Source organism: Petaurus breviceps, unplaced genomic scaffold, assembly GCF_028583685.1.
Source record: "Petaurus breviceps papuanus isolate PSGF00001 unplaced genomic scaffold, PetGlider_PUasm1.0 84, whole genome shotgun sequence".
In the NCBI taxonomy this organism is placed as follows: Eukaryota; Metazoa; Chordata; class Mammalia; order Diprotodontia; family Petauridae; genus Petaurus; species Petaurus breviceps.
In genome coordinates, this window is record NW_027186645.1 from 13,537,729 (window position 1) to 13,555,893 (window position 18,165).

An 18,165-nucleotide genomic window follows, 5' to 3' on the forward strand; every position below is an offset into this window, starting at 1 on the left:
TAGATAGATAGATAGATAGATAGATAGATAGATAGATAGATAGATAGATAGATGATAGAAAGAACACATGTACATATACTTGGCCACCTTATCATTATCCCATTTGCCCTGATGATGCTTCACCCTCTAGACCAGAGATCAATCTCTAGAGGCCTTAACCCTTTTGGCTCTGAAATTCCTGCTCTAGGACCTATAATGTTCTACTCAATGAGCACCTCATATGGTTCACTTTATCTAGTTGGCTCCAGGCATCTTTTGCTTCATATTTCAGTGATCTTCTCATTCTGTCCAGCATGCAGAATTAAAATCAAATCAATACTACCTTTGCTTTTGGAAATGCCTGCCCCAATCTTTTCTCCTGTAGCTCCAGTCACCATCCCTGTGAATTTCTAAACCAAAAATGCCCTTCCCTGACCATATGTGTCTTCTTCCCTTCCTAGAATAGAAGCTTTTTGAGGGCCGTGACTCTCACATTTATGTTCATATATTCAGCACATGGTATGTTATGTGCCTAGCATATAGTAAGCATATAACAAATGATTTTTTCATTCATACATATTGATTTAGAATATAATTATAAATTCTTAGAGGAGGTTGGTAGACCATTATGGAAAGGATTTCTTCATAATGTAGTAAGACATGATGAAAGGAAAAACCAGTTTGCAGAAAGCTTGAAGAGAATCAATTGTACTGTTGAGATTTTGGCACTCAAATTCTTTTGGGGTAGGGGGTAAATGTCTTGTCCTGGGCCTATACCCCATCAGTACCAGATTATCCCAAGAACATTTTGGGACAAAACTGAGAAGACAACAAACAGATGGAAAATGGAAAAAGTTTGTCATGACTTTTGTAGCAAACTATTTTTTCCATCGATAACAGTGAATTATCATAGTTTGACTTGATCAGAGAGCCCTATACATATCCTTTGAATAAAAGATTATGCTGCCAGATGTATATCCCAAGTCTGGCAAAGAAAGTTTCTGTAGACACCAAAATATTTATAGCAGCACTTGATAGTAGCAAAGAACCTGGAAGAAAGTAGATGTCCATGAATTGAGGAATAATCAAAGAAATTATGGTACACAAATGTAATGGAATATTTCTCCATTGTGTGAAATGATGAAAATTATATGAATACAACAATGTAAATGGAAAGAATAACTACAAATTAATTGAAATAGAATGCTAAGAAGTTTGAATGACCAAGCTTGGCTCCAAAGAAGACATATGAAAAGGAACCTCATTCTATTCTCTATAGAAGTGGGAAGAGCTTTTGGGTGTGGAACATTATAAAGAGTGTCAGACTTCTTAGATGTGTTGGTGAGCTTTGCTGTACTGTTTGTTGTTTTTGTTATAAAGGATGGCTGTCTTGTGGAGGAGAGTGGGCTATATTAGGAAATGTAAGTAACAAAAGATGTCACTAAAGTGCATATAAAGTGGGAAATGCAAAGAAAAATATTTGTTGAAAATTTTAAATTATTTAAAAAATAAATCCCTGAAAAAATGAGAGTAAAGATAGTATAAACAATTAAGACAGAAAAAGTACCCAGACCAAGCCATGTATACCCTCAAGAGCTCCACATGGGAAGCAATGCAATTAAGGTCTCTGAGGAATGACTTCTCAAGATACTTTTTTTTTTTTAAAGCAATCGGGGTTAAGTAACTTACTCAAGGTCACATGGCCAGTTATTTTTGGGTGTGGTACTAAGTATCAGAACCCAGATTGGATCCCAGGTCATCCCGACACTGGAGCCGGTGCTCTTACTCACTGAGCCAGCTGGCTGCCCCTCAAGATACTTTTAAGAAAGGATAATGCCAAATGCTTTGGGGAGAAAATAGCAGATGTTACTTTATCTCCCCCATTAGGTAACTGAGAAGATATATTAAGTATAATCCCATATGAATACAACTGAGCTTTTTTGCTAAAGGTCAGCAGTTTTAATCTCTTTATTCATATGATTAATCTATGTATACCTAGGAAAAGCATAAATGATAGCAGTATCTATGCAAATTTTGTGGGCCAGAGCTTGTTGGTTTTTTTTTCCAGAGATAATGACTTTTGACAACTTTCTGGAAGGTTGCTCTATAGTTTCTTAATGAGAAACATTTTCAAGTGGTACACACTACAATTCAAATTAAGGTTTTAGGTAAAAAGGGGGAAAAAATCATTTGGTCTATTTTCTGTATCAAAAAGATCCAATGTGATTTTGAGTCATACTCACATGATTTCATACTTCTTTTTCTCTATATCTGATCTTTAAAACACAAACTCAAATTACCTTCATATGAGTTTGTAAAATTAGTTTTACTTACAGGCAACACTCGTCATCAAAATAGCATATAATGAGGCAATTGCTTCAAAGGCACATAGTGATTAAAAAAACCCCAACAAACTCTAACACAAATGGGAAACTGAACATCTTCGTGGAACTCTAGCTTTAATAATGTAATACCCACGTCCAGTGACAAATTCAGTTACATAAGGACAGGGCAATCAGCTCTGTGACATTTGGGTATCATTCTAAACCCTGATAACATCATTAGACCTATAATAAAACTGAAGGGTTCAGTAAAAAGAATAATGGATTTGGCATTGGAGGCCCTGCATTCAAGTCCTACCACTTCTGTTTACTACCTGTGTGACCTTGGACAACTCACTTAACTCTGCTGTGCCTTAGTTTCCTTATCTATAAAATTAGGGGATTGGATTTGATGACTTCTAAGTACCCTTCCAGTTTTTAAATCCAGGATCCTATAGATATTAAGAGATAGACCAATGCTAGGAGAAAGGTTATACATCAAAGTAAAGGCCCTTTCATTAATACTAAGCAATCTAAAAAGAAACTTGGTGGAAGCTGTACAAATATAGAAGACAAATAAAAAATAAATATTAATTCAAAATTTTTAAAAACCTTTTGATTAAGTAGTAGATAAGGTCATTTTGAATTTCAAATACTAATCAGAAGCCCTCTGAAAGCCATCATCCAATTACATGAGTTACTTCAGTTGAGGAGAAGCACTTTTATAGGTTCTAACTCATCTGTAACTGATACCAGTAGGTAAAACCCTGGCTTAGAATTCAGAGGGGCTGGGTGGCCTAGTAGATAGAATGCCTGGCATGGAATTAAGAAGACTCATCTTCTTGAGTTAAAATCTGGTCTCAGACACTTACTAGCTGTGGGACACTGGGCAAGTCACAACCCTGTTTGCTGCAATTTCCTCATCTATAAAATGAGCTGGAGAAGAAAATGGCAAACCATTCCAGTATCTTTGCCAAAAAAACTCCAAATGGGGTCACAAAGGGACATGACTGAAAAATGACTGGACAACAAAATCATCACTAGACGAAACCTCTGACAATAAAAAAAAAGCCCTCTAACAGCTTAGAGGAAAGTATTTTGTGGGACTGGCCAACAATTCCCAGTTATTCAGAATCTTCCCCACTCCTCTGGGAAATATTCAAGGACACTAGGAAGAACTTAATTGCTAGCTCGCTTAGCACAAAAAGGAACAAAAGCAAAACACTTTTCTCAGTCCACTGACAGAACCTTAACTCCACAGCCCCCAGAAAATCCCTTCCAAAAAGTACCATTTGGCTTTATGCAAATTGTACCACAGGATCTGGGGGGAAATGAAATCTCTTCTGTAAAAAAACACACCTGAAATTTTGTTAATGCCACAAGACAGGGTTCTTAGCTTTTTGTGTGTGTCCTGAACATTTTCTTGGAATAATGGTTTTTTAAAATGAATGAAAAGGTAATTTCAGTTAAAAGGCTAATGAAAATAAAGACATAATTATTTTTTCCAATCTAAATTCACAGACCCCATGAAATGGACCACACTTTAAGAACTGCTTAAGAGCAAAGATATATGGATTTGGGGTCCCATGTAAATGGGACCATTTTATTCTTTCATAGTTGTTTAATTTCCATAAACCTTGAGGTGGAAATCTGTATATACATATATATATATGTATATGTGTGTGTATACATATGTATGTGTGTATATATGTACATACACATATATGTATAAGTTAAGAGAATAATTTTTTTTTTTGTAGAGAGTCAGATTGTTATAATGGAGAGAGTTTGAATGAAGGAAGGAAACCCTGCCCATAAAACTTGCTAGCTGAGGACAGTGATGGCACATCTGTAATTCCCATTTCTGAGAAGATCAGGCTGGTGGGTCACTTGATCTAGAAAATCTCAAGCTGAGTAGGCTATACTAAGTGTCTTCACCAAGTCTGGCATCAATATGGTAAGCCCCTGAGAGAGATGGGAGGGCAGGATAAGTACCAGATTGCCTAAAGAGGACCAAAGCAGCCTGGCAAAGATGAGTAACGGAATCAGCATATACATACAGTGGCAGCCTGCCTTCCCACCCTGAAAAGACAGCAACACCCGTTCTCATTTAATTTTTTTTAAAGGAAATTCTCAGGTGTGTGACCACAAATAACTTAAAAGTCTCTAAGCCTGAGGCAATTCTCTAAAGCCAAGTTATAGATGACTGTAATTTGCCTCTGTGGGTGGAGTTTCCAAGACAACAAAACCACAGATATTTATATTCATTCCAAGTTATTCCATTTACATGGACAATCTATAGAATCTGGCACTCTGAGGGTCCTTAGAGAATATTTAATCTTCTAACACAAAATATATTACCTTGAGTCTTTTGTTGGCTTTAAAAAATAATTCCATTTTCTTTTAAATCTCTATTGTTATTATGTTCATGGTTCTTTCAAAAAACATACTTGTTATTTGAAAAAAATACCCTTTTCCTTCCCCATTGAAGACTACAACTCAAGGGGCAGAGACCAAGAGCCAAGACCAAATGGCTCTCAGGGGAAGCAGGAGATTAGCGAAGAACCAAGGGGAAAATAGTAGAAAAAGAATTATTATTTTTGAAAATTTATAAGTTTGAAGAAAGTCCTCTATGGTAAAAAGAAAATAGTTTTAAAAACTAAAAATAGTTTCCAGGGACCAGTAATAATTTAAAGATCTGTTTCTTAGTCTAGACTTATTCCATCTAACCCCCTTAATCTGACAGATGAGGAAACTGAGCCCAGAAAAAATTAAGTCCCAAATCTACAAGTAGTTGTAGCAGAGCCAGGATTAGAACCTGAGATCCCCTCAACTCCCAGATCAAGACTCTTTCATATACATAATATTGCCTCCATTAAAATATCAAAACACCTAAGCTATACTTAGGGTCATGAAATCTTATTTCTGGAGAGGACCTTAGAGGTTGTCTAGTCACAGAATCATAGAATACAGTTCTTAAAGGGACAACAATGAGAGTCTAATCCAACCTCCTTCATTTTTTAGTTGAGGATGCTGAGGCATACACAGTTGGAGTGACTAATCCAAGGTCACACATCCTGCCAGAACCCAGGTCTCCAAACTCTTAGTGGGCTGTTCTTTCATTATATGTACCCTCACAGAGTTGTTCTTTTACAAAGTACTTTGATAGAGATATTCTCATATGAACGTGACAATAACTTTGTAAAACAGGTTCAATAGAAACACTGTCTTTATTTTACAGATAAAGAAATGCATTTGCCCAAGGCAAGTAAATGTGGAACTAGGGCTGTAATCCTGGTCTCCTGACTCCCTAGAGCACTGATATTTCCACTATACTACATAACTCTCACCATACCATATAGTACAAAAACCCATCATTTCAAACAAATGAGGAAAGTAAGCCAGGGAGAGAAGAAATGACTTGCCCAAGGTCATAGAAACAATGGATAGCAAAGCCTTTGACTCCAAATCTAATACTCTGAACTACGCTACATGTTTTATGTGTTAATTATTTCTATTTTTTAAAAGTGAGATATTCTTGTTCTTTTCTTGAACATCTAGTGTTAAGCCTCAGAAATTTCAGTTTTCTGAACTTTTAGTTGCTGTCCCAAATCAAGCTCCTCCAGGAAGGCTTCCTCAACTCCTCAATACTAGTGCTTTGCCTGAATTAATTACTTCCTATTTATCTTGTATATAGCTTGCTTTGTATATTTGTTTGTGTTGTATCCTTCATTAGATTGTAAGCTCCTTGAGGGCAGGGACTTTTTTTTTTGCTTCTTTGTCTCCAGTTCCTTAATAAATGTTTATTCAGTTGAAGTTGGAAATGGCCTAATTGCTTGAATATAGCATCACCTGCCAAAAGCCTTTAGATGGGCAGTGATTTTGAGAAGTGACAAGGCCTCTTTATATTTTTGGAGAGGCTGAATCTAAAAGCTGTTCTCCAACAATTCCTTGTCTGTAAAATGAAGGCTAGGTGATTTTTAATCTTGCTTCCAACTCAATCAATCAATGTTTGATACTATGCACTCATTCATCCAAGAGTTACATTTCAACTCTCCAACATGTAGAGAAAGAACAGGAAATTTGCATTACCCCATTTCAAAATAAAACAAATTAAAAAAAAAAAATCCCTGAGCATCTCTGACCAATATGACAACATCCATGCATCACAATAAAACCCAAAACAATCACTGATTTCACTTAACCCCAATTGCCTTGCCTTCCCCTCTCCAAAAAATAAGTAAATAAACAATCATTGATATCCCCTGAGATGAGCCTGAACTTTCAAGAAAGGCAATGTGATAGGGTTAGATATAGTAAATGACATGTCACTAACAAGAGTTCTTGACATTTATACCAACATAAAGCAGGCTCTGGTACATCCTACCCAGCTGTAAAGATTCTACATATGAACCCAGGGACACAGGACATTTCTGTCTTTTGAGGAGTAACTGTTTAATGGGAAACCTCACATCATGAATACTTTCTTCAAGAAGATAGTTACCGTGTTTCCCTGACAGAGGGCTTATTTTCAGGGGAGGGCTTATTTTAATGAACATTGACAGCAATTTTAATAAACAGGTAAATGTGAACAAAAAAATGTACCTTTATTCAATAAGCAAATCACTGGGGAAGAACAGGATGACGCGCTCACTGCTGCAGCTCTGATTGGATGCAGCTCGGAGCGCGGTGTGCGTTTCACGGCGGGGGGGGGGTGACGGTACCATAATGTAGCGTGTAGCGCAGGGGATCACCTTCACTACAGTAGCAATCTCAATAGGGCTTATTTTGGGGGGAGGGCTTATTTTAGAGGAATCTTACACAGTAAGGGGAGGGCTTGTTTTCGGGATAGGTCTTATTATCAGAGAAACACGGTAGCACTCTTCCCAGGATGAGTACTGAATGGTATCACAAAAAGAAATGAAATTGACTACATCTCAATGGACAGCAAAGGACTCCTCACAGATATACAATCATTTTAATATCATCTCTCTGTCTATGTGCTAATGAATGACCAGGTTCCTGGGAACACTGGTTGCTAGGTTCCCACAGTCTCTGACATAAGCAAACCAGAGAGATCTGGAAGAGTTTGGAAAGTAGAGTCAAGAACACACATGTTATTCATCTTGTCATACAGAATCATCATCATTTGGTTCTTTTGTGTTTTCTGTGTCCAAAGCCTCAAGCAGCCTGAGGTTAGCTCGGTGCATAATATTTTCCCCAGGTACATCACAGCACAAAAGAATGTTGTTCAGGCACGTCAAACACTTCCTGACCCCATTTGGGGTTTTCTTGGCAAAGATACTGGAGTGGTTTGCCATTTCCTTCTCCAGCTCATTTTATAGACTAGGAAATTGAGATAAACTGGGTTAAGTGGCTTGCACAAAGTCACATAGCTAATAAGTGTCTGAGGTCAGATTTGAACACATGAAGATGAGACTCCAAGTTTGACACTCTATCCACTAAACTATATGCCCTGAACTATAGAATGCAAATGAACAAAAAGGAAAGCTCCTCCCTCCCCACCACTAGGAATATCAGCAATTCAGGCATACAATAAAAAGACTTAGAGCTAGGGACCTTAGAGGTGAATGAGTGCAAATGCCTCATTTTAAAGATAAAGAAACTCAGGCCCAGGGTGGTTAGATGACTTGCTTAGGGTCACACAACTGGTAAATACCTCCAGCCTTATTTCTGTTGTTCTCCTTCCTTCTAACACATGTAACTATGCAATTCCAGTATATTGAACTAGCCTGAAATCCTTTCTATGGTTTCTGCCTTTCCCTGCTTTTATATGTTGGCTATGGCAGCCTTAGAATGAGAAAAAGGGCGTGTCCTTGTTAAAGCTTAACAATAGTAAGCTACCTTCAGTTTGATAACAGGCCCTATACCGGTTAGGAGCAAAAGTCAAAGGAAAGATAAAGATGGAAAGTCACCATGTATAATTTTAAGAGCTCTCAGCCAAACAGTTTAAAACAACCTATTTACTCTTAATGGTAGGAAATGGTGAAAATATAGGGTACTGACTATCATTCCTCAGAGGAGTTTAGCAGATTTTAAAAAGCTGTCACATCAACAAGGCCAAAATGACCAAGAAACATGCTAATGAAAAACAAAAAAACCTTCTTGCAAAGGGAAGACATAGAGTCAAGAACAGTACCAATTTAGAGGGTGAGTTCAGCTGCAAAAGTACTACAGAGGAGGATGGAAGATCAGGACCAATTTGTATAAAAGAAAAAATATAGGAGAAACAAACATGCTAAGAGATTGGCTCAAGATCTAATGCAGATGGTCCCAAGCTAATTTGTACGTGAAATTCTGAGAAAAACAGATATAAAATAGATGTGTCAGCATTTTTAGAGTTATTTATTCTCATGGATGATAAGTTATATCACTTAGATATGCATATACATTTAAATTTAAAGCATCTTTAAAGTATAAATATATATTTATATATACATATAGATTTTATAATAATTGTTACTATAAGCTATATATATATATATATATTTGAATAGTGGGATAACAGAGTATAAGAGGCTCCACAGTTACTAGTACTTTCTGTATTAGGCTCATCATAATTTCCATTCTAATTCAGTTCCTTAAGTTTTCTCTATGTTCCTATGTCTTAAAAGTTTTCATCGGGGTGGCTAGGTGGTGCAGTGAATAGAGCACCGGCCCTAGAGTCAGGAGGACCTGAGTTCAAATCCAGCCTCAGACACTTAACACAAAAACTAGCCATGTGTCCTTGGGCAAGTCACTTAACCCCAATTGCCCTCCAAAAAGCAAAAACAAAAAAAAAGTTCTCATAAACCCATAGATTCTATACTACCTATAATCATCTCTTCCAGCACAGTTCTCGTATTTTTGTTATTCAAACTCCCTTCAATCTCTCAAGGGACTCACAGTTATCAACATTTTTTTCCTTAAGTTTCTCACAAGCTTCCAAGGTAAATTAATATGATCATTTCTATTCTACAGGTCAAGAGAGAAATGCAAAAAGAAAGTTGGTGACTGATTTCATGGTGCATCCAAGCAAATAGTAGAGAAATTTGTAGGATCAGCTTTCTATCTCTCACCTTGACTTCTCCCATGAAACCCTATATAACCACAAGCATCATTTCTCAATTTGCTAATAGAATACTTCAGGAATATATTGACATGACCCATAAGTGTGCTGGTCTGAGGGAGTCCAGAGAGAATGTTATGGCCCTCAGAATAAAGAGGGATTGGGGAAATTTTGGAGCAAGAGAAATAAAGCCTAGTTTCTACTCCAAATCCTGTATGATTATTTTTATGAATGTATAATTCCATTTTCAATATTCTAGCAAAATCAAGATTTTTCTCATGGAACCCCTCAGCAGAACTCTAAGGCTCCATAGACGCATAACCCTAAAAAGATTCCCCTAGCCCATTTCATATCCTGTGAGTCTTTTCTGTACCTCTTCTCTATCAGGTCTTTCCCAGCGTCACTGAGTTACATCTGTTGAAGCTCTCTGGATCTGGGAATGTGCAATATAGAAGAGCATAAAAAAGCCTACATCAGGCTAAGCTAAATTATTTAGGTGTGTTAAAAATTATGCAGATGCTTGAAGGGTCTTGTCTCTTGTCTGCAGCTTTTCATTTAGGCATCTAAATATATCTTCACATCATAATTATGTTCCCTTAGCACTTTGCAAAAGGTTTAAATTTTTAGCACAATGAAAAGAAAGGTATGCTAATTGAAGGTTTAACGTGATACAAAGGAAAAATGAAATCGGCTCTGATATATAAAAGAAAACATGAAATCATTTGCATTTATATTTTTACAATGGTATGTTCCTATATGGTGTCATGTAAGCTTAAATCGAGCATTGTATGGTGATTCATATACATCAATTTATACTATTTGAACTGGAGAGTGCCTATAGTACAAAGATTCTTCAATATTTACTCTTAACACAGAGGTAAAATGGAAAAAAGTTATAATTAAACAAGTTCTTTTGTTCATTTTCACTCTTTTTAGTATTATGAAATATCGTGCTGGTTCGTTTAACAACAATGTAACCTAACATTCTCAAGCAGTAAAATGAAAATCACCCTTATAATACATTCCCCCAAGCAGTATCAAATTATCTGGCATTTCATTATCTGTTTACACACTGTATTCCCCCCAAAAGAATATAAACCCATTGAGGAGCATTTATGAAGTGCAATAGAATTATTATATTATATTTCAATTAATCAACAAGCCTTAGTGAGGTCCATATTATTTCCAAGCACTGTATTAGCAGCATTTGATAAAAACACAAAAATGAAAAAATCTCTACACTTGAAGAGTTTACATTCTATTTTAGGATGTATGCAAACAATTGCCATGTTTTGTTCTCTCTCTTCTAGATACATGACAGTGTGTTAGGTTGGAAACCTTTCCATTCATTCATTGGCCAATAATAGGGGCCAGCCCAAACCTTACTTGCTCTTTGTTTGGGTTTTGATGTCTCAGAGTGAGTGTAAATAGAAGTTGTTTTTGTTCTTGCCAGAAAGTCTGAGGGTCTTCCCCTCCCAGATGGATTCTTTTGTGAAGGCAAAAGCTTTTACCTCCACTTTTACCTTGCCTTTAATTACTGAATGAATGGGTGTTGCTTCAGACAAACAGACCTGGGAAAGACTGAGCCTAAAAGGTCAAAGGTCTCCCATTGTATCCTATGTCTTGCCACTGGATTTTCATGACTCTGGAGGAGAGAGTGAGGCTGATGACTTTGCACAGCCCTGCCTCACTCAAATTCAATTCATTTGTAAGTCAAGACATTACTCTCCTGATATCATTGGTTCTCTTCCAGAATGAAGGATGGACAACATAAATATCCAATCAAATATAGCTACTCTTCCCAATATCATCATTTTAGGGCACGATTCTTCACATAACAAAGAAGATATGGAGGTGGTAGAGTTAACATCTGCCCTTTACTGAAGTCCAACTCTGATAAGTCAACATCAGGTCAGAAGACCCTAGTTTAATTCCCAGTTTCACAATTTTCTAAACAGAAGAGCTTGGTAAGGCACCAAACCTCTTACCCTCAGTTTCCTCATCTTTTAAAGTTGTCAGTCCGTCACAATATTCACAAAGCAAAAAAAAAAAAAAAAAGATCAAAAGAATAGTGAACTTTTCCTGTAATTCTATTTTAAAAAGCACTTCTCTCCTTTTGTGTCCCTAACACATCTAAGTGCTGGCCTACAGATCAAGTAACTATTTGGGTATAAAGCTTTCCTTCTTTTAAAACACTATCAAATTCAAATTCAGTCATGTCCTAACGTTAAGAAACCCCATACAAAACACAAAGAGGTAATTATTTGTTTTCTATACAGTATTCATCAAGGACTTTTTTCAATCAACCTGCTCTCCTGCTGTATTTAATATATGATTCCAATTACAAAAATTTGGTTTGCATAAATTTTTTAGGAACACACGTTACATAAAAGTGAGGTACATCTGTAGGTAGGCCAATTCACAATTGTTTCTATGGGCTGAATATTAAAGTCTGGTTCCTATGTTTAGCCGCTATTTGAAACCACAAACCATCACCACATATGGAAAAAAAAAATCAAACAGCAACCACCCATCCAGTCCATATTTGCAGATTTCTCAGTACTTCATCTTCTTCATCTTCCCTTGCTCTTATGTCCAATCCAGAGCTGACATTTTAAAATGAAGAAGCCAAAATAAAATGACCAAAATTTTAAAATTCCATTTTCATAAAATACAATTCTGATAAAAATTAATAAACATCTGAGACTAATTTAAAGTTGATAGTTGTAATTTTTTGAGCATTAATATCATTCAGTCTATTCCTGGAATTTCCTCTTAGATTTAGAGATAAAAATTACCTTTGGTAATGCATCAGGCATATGTTTTGTTAGAATCAATATCTCCATTTTCCCGAGGTTGCTTTTCTCTTTCCACGCAGAGTTGTCAGTGTGTCTTCTAAAGGAGGCCAAGCTTTATAAACTGGGAATAGTTCCTCTTTTTTGCCATTACATTCATCTCTCATATTTTTGACTTTAATGTTAAAGAAGCTGAGTAATATCTAACGTTAGCATGATCTCGGCAAATTATGGTAAGGACCAAATAAGTTTTCTTTTTGTTTTTTTTGAGGGGCTTTTTGGTTTATTTCCCCTATCCCCAGATGATAGCAGAATTTGTTTTAAGATATGCAGGGCTGTTATAAATACTATTTTCAAAACTTGCTGGTCATTTATTATCCTTATCTTGAAAAGATGCATATTCTAATCACCTTGCATGCTTGCAGCTATCTTCCCAACACAGGGAAATGCAGCTACTGACTTCTACACCAGGGCATCCCTGTTTTTCCTTTACACTCCTCAGACCTGCTGCCACCATCTTCAAATTGAGTTCTACCTCCCTAATTCCAGGGATCCTTTATTGCCAGTCTGATTGGCTACACTTAAAACTGTTATGTCACTCACAATGAAACGTGTAGTTTATTGTTAACATACATGGCTAATTAAGAGCTCCATCTGAAAGTACAGTCCAATTAGCAAATTAATTAAGATCATGTTTATATTGCAATAGTTAAAAGTGTTAAGCAAAGTCTTCTGACATATATTAGTGTCTCTGTAAATGAAAACTCATATGCATGCCCTGTGTTTTGTAATAGGGACAGACTGTCTACATTTTTAGATAATGAATATCTACATAGATTACTCTTTGCAATGAAAGAATCAGGTCTGACTTTGGATAACAACTTTGCAAAAGAAAGATAAGAATGCCATTTGTGATTGCTGTTGGTTTTTTGTTTTTTTTTTGCTTCTTTTTGGAGGGGGGAAGGCAAGGCAATTAGGGTTAAGTGACTTGCCCAAGATCATGTAGCTAGTAAGTGTTAAGTGTCTGAGGCCGGATTTGAACATGGGTCCTCCTGACTCCAGGGCTGGTGTTCTATTCACTGTGACACCTAGCCGCCCCATGATTGCTGTTTAGTCTTTATTGCCAAATGTACATAGATAGCATTATCATCTATGACAACTCGGAGAAGCAGCATAATATGTTGAGTATTTTATCTGAACATCTATCATCTATCCACATATATATTACATAACCATACATACAGGAAAACAGATTAGTATATGTACAAATGCACCAATCACATATGCATATATGTAAATAAACACACAAATATATAAATAATGTGTAGTATATGCATATATATTCTTTAATTTTATCTGCTATATCACCCTCAAGGCCAACCTCAATGCTTAACCATAGGTTAGGCATGAACATATATATGTATATATAAACATATGTACATGTATGTGTGTATATGAACTACAGAACTTCAAAAACTTTACAAGGACCTTTTGCTTCATTGCTAAAGACATGATAAGCCATTTCAGCATCTGAGACAAAAATATGACAATTTTACTTCCTGTATGTTAGTATCCATTGTAGACTTGAAGCTGTCACTAATGCATGAGACTTGAATAACAAAATACTTTTGTGGTCTGGAGAATGGAATGATTTGGCATTAAAAATATACACAGCATTTTGGAAAAAGTAATACTGAAAAATATCCCTTGTGCTGCCTCTCTACATATTGTTGCCCAGGTAGTCGACTATCTTGCCTACCCTTAGGCCTAGCTCTACCAGCTGCAATCTCCTTGATAAGCAAGTGGAGAACTTACTTTGATATTCTTGATAAAAGGTTCCATATAGATATATTTTTTCATATCTTTGTTTTTTTTTTGTATTCAAAGGTTATACTGCTACATCTTAATTTATTCCTTTACATTCCCCTTATGATATGAAAAACTTCGCTTGATACAGAACAGGTGAAAACTCTAAGGAAAATATCAGCCATCCAGGCTTCAAAAGAAAAGTAATTTTTAAAACATACAAAGAGGAATATAAAAATGTAGCTTTAATGAGAATTTCCATTTCCAATAAGAATGAGGGAATGCATATAAATACATATTTCACAAACCATATGCTAAGAAGATTTAATTGAGAGAGCATGAGAAAGAACTTCAGTGCCTAGTGAACTCAAAAATATTGCTCTGATCAGTCTGGTATTGCTACTCTATGAAATTCTACCATTTGAGATTTATTTCTTTGGGTTAATCCATTGTCTCCATTGAGTTAGTAAATTGACCCTTGGACAGGTTCCACATTAAGACATTATCATGTAGCAATGTTATATTCTTTCCTATCTGAAAACTAGTTAAAAAGTAGATTTTAATAGGTAAGAAGAGAAATAGAGAGAGAAAGGAAAAGATCCAGATGGATTCTGTTGGAGGAATTTGGCTATGGAGAGGGAAGTTGGCTATGGAGTGTTTCCATGGGGTGCTTTGGGCAGCCATGCCTCAAAACGGCTTGAAGGAAGAACACCTGGGTGGGTGGGGGGCTCCCATGGTGAGTTACAAAGAAAACAAAAAGCTAAGGTTATTCTGAGGTGGCTATTTCAAGGACATTTAACAAGTTCATGGAAGAGCTAAGCACAATTTGGATTAAAAAAAAAGAATATTAACTGAAAACAACAGCTGTTTGATCATTCCTTGAAAATCCCATAGTGTACAGTCAAAGGGCACTGCTGATTAAACTGTTACAGCTTGCTTTCATCATTCATTAACAGAGAAGAAAGAAGGATTTACTACTGCTATCTTCTGCACAAAAATTAAACTCTTGCAAACTTCATTTCTAGAGTATTTATTCTCTTTATTCCTCAAAACAGAAATACCAGGGCAATATTTGATTGTTTTGGTTTTCAGTTTCCATAGTATAATGAACAATGCCACATAGCCTTCATCATAATCATTATTTTATAATCCTTAAAAATCAGCATTCACATTCTCAAACATTCAGCCAAAACTTGACTTCCTTGATATTTCTGATCCTACCAAACAACTCTTTTTATTATAGAAAGTAAAGCTGTTAATGTCGAAAGGGTATATATCATGATTTAGAAGAAGGAAAAAAAATGTATCAGCATTCCTTCTTAACGATCAGATGCCTTCTTGAAAGAATAATAGAAATAACATAGCATAGTGGAGGGAGCTCTACAGGGCTGTAGAATCAGAGCTCCTAGGTTCCAGTCCCAGCCCTGCCACTTTGCATGTGTGATCTTGAGCAAATCATTTAATCTGTCTGTGCCTTAGTTTCCTCATCTGCAAAACAAGGAGTCTAGATTCTGTGATCTCCAAGGACCCTTTTAACTCTAAATCTATTCTCATACTTTAAACAATCCATGAGTTCACCAGTGTTCACTACCTTCACAAAGGTCTTCATGAATTGTTCTCAAAAAACGTATCACCTATTGACCATCTTAGTAAAGATCATCTCCAAACTTAACTAGTTTTGTCCTCAATAAGTAACACATACAGTCGGTTTCCAAGTCCATTGGCTAGCCTTTCCAGTTAGGTAGGTTGGGTGAAAGCTTGTGCTATCTTAGTCACCACAATAGAAATGCTATATCGTTTTAAGATTTGCAAAACACTTTCCACAAATTAACTCATTTGATCCTTACAACAATCCTATGAAGCAGGTGCAATTATTATACTTATTACATTCATTTTACAGATAGGGAAACCGAGGCTGTTAGGTTAATTATCTTGCCCAGGGTCACATAGAAAGTTAACTGAGATGGGGCAGCTATAGTGAATAGAGCACCAGCCCTGGTCAGGAGGACCTGAGTTCAAGTCCACCCTCAGACACTTAATACTTACTAATTGTGTGACCTTGGGCAAGTTACTTAACCCCAATTGCCCTGCCTTTCCCCCTCCAAAAAGACCAAAGAAAGAAATTTATCTGAGACAGTATTTGAACCTAGGTTTTCTAAAACTCTGATGCCTGCACTAAGGTGTCACCCAGCAATGAGGCACTGGAAGAGGATTTTAGTGAAAGAAGGAGGATAATAAAGGGAAAAAAAGACACTAATTCTGCTTTCAGAAATAGGTTTTAGATTGAGGCCTGGAAGGACCCTTAAAGGCCATCTAATACAGTCTTGTTATTTTATTGGCAAGAAAACTAAAGCCAGAAAGGTTGAGACTTGCTGAAGATCACACAAGTACCAAGGGACAGAGGCAGGATTTGAAAACAGAACTTCTCACTTCGAAGCCAGGGTTCTTTCCATTGTACCACAAGAAAACTATTGAACTGCTAGTATTAATATAAAAGAGGAAGATGAAGAGAGGAGAGGAAAATAAGAGAAAGTATAAAAAGGATATCTTGAGCAACTAAATTAACTTATCCCAAAAGAATCATGAATTGCTCAGAGTAATGGATGATTGCTCCATTTTTTTTTCTGAAAGAATTTTTTAATTCAAAGGATTTGGAAATGACTAAAGAGCTGGCTTCATAATGAGGTAGACCTGGGTCCAAGTCCTGCCATTGAAACATACTGGCTTCATGATCCTGGACAACTCAGTGATCTCTTGCTACTCCCAGAGAATTCTTTTTTTTTTTTATTTAACTTGTTTTATGCTGAACTTAAGAAATAAAACAAGCATTTCAATAACATAGTAGAATAGAAAAAAAAAGATAACTGTATATGAAACTGCACTATTACGTACAGTTTGCTATTTCTTTTTAATATATAATAAAATTATCATTTAACTTTTTTTCTTTCTTCCCCTCACCTTAGAGATGACTACCTTTAGACACAAGCGTGTGTGTGTGTGTGTATAAAATTATTCTATACCTATTTTTATCAATTCTTTTTTTTGTTTTGTTTTGCATTTTGGAAGGCAATTGGGGTTAAGTGACTTGTCACATGGCTAGTTTTTGTGTTAAGTGTCCGAGGCCAGATTTGAACTCAGGTCCTCCTGACTCCAGGGCCGGTGCTCTATTCACTGTGCCACCTAGCCACCCCTATTTATCAATTCTTGCTCTGGATGCAGATAGAGTCTTCCTTTAGAGGTCTTTTGTAGTTAATTTGGGTGTTTATAATAGTCAAAATGATGTAGTCAGTCAAAATTGTTCTTAAAACAACATTGCTGTAACCATATGCAATGTTCTCTTGGTCCTGCGTAATTTGCTCTTCATAATTCCATGCAACTCTATTCATGTTTCTCTAAAATCATCAAACTCTTTTTAAGTTACAGTCTTTGAAGATACATATTGGTTAAGAGGAGCATTGTCATTAGAAGTTCCTCATACCAATGCAATTGAGGTCCACTTTCTATGCTCCCCCCCCCAAAAAAAAAAGACTTAAATCCCATTTCTGAGATCTAGTAACATAAGAAGTTAGTAAATCTACACAGGAAAAAGATGTGAGCAAGTGGAATTAGTCTCATGAATACTGACTGGTCTGTAACCAGAAAGTTTGCATGCTACTTGTTTTGTACTTGACTCTTCCAAACTAAATCAAAGTTCATTTTCTACTTACCTCCACACTTCAGTAGAACTGTGAGCTTGTCAGGCGCAGGTCCTTCCAATGATGCTTCAGAGGAATCTACCTCTGCCTCCTTGTCCTTTGTGACTGTGATACAGGGGATCCATTCAACATACTGGGGTCTTCCTCTGACTCACTTGACATTTTGTGGATAGCCAAAGATTGTGCAGAGTATGGGGTCAGTTGGTTTTTCCTCTCCCTACCAGTTTTCCAATATCTGTTCATTGAGGCTGGAAAACAATTTCAGCTTGTGTAAATTAGGAATTTCTCTCATGAATGGCTAAATATTCAGGTTGAAAAAGGAAGCTTTAACCATCTTCCCCCATGTGCCCACCATCCTGCCACCAACCAACCTGCCCTCCACCAACATGAAAAGGCAGAACTGAATGCTTTTCTAAAGGGAGTCATTACCAGCAGGTCCTGGGTTACTCCTGCCCCATCCAACATTGTAAGTCAGGATTGAGCCAGGCCAGGCCAGAGAT

General features: G+C 36.5%; 1 protein-coding gene across 1 annotated transcript in view; it reads right to left on the minus strand.

The window, feature by feature from the left end:
- The window catches only part of TFEC (transcription factor EC), a 258,690-nt gene extending 240,822 nt beyond the window's left edge, over positions 1-17,868 (minus strand). Inside the window, exon 1 of the mRNA XM_069107072.1 lies at positions 17,678-17,868. The gene's annotated coding sequence lies outside the window, so the exon portion shown is untranslated. The remainder of the gene's footprint in view (positions 1-17,677) is intronic.
- Positions 17,869-18,165: the final 297 nt, after the last annotated feature.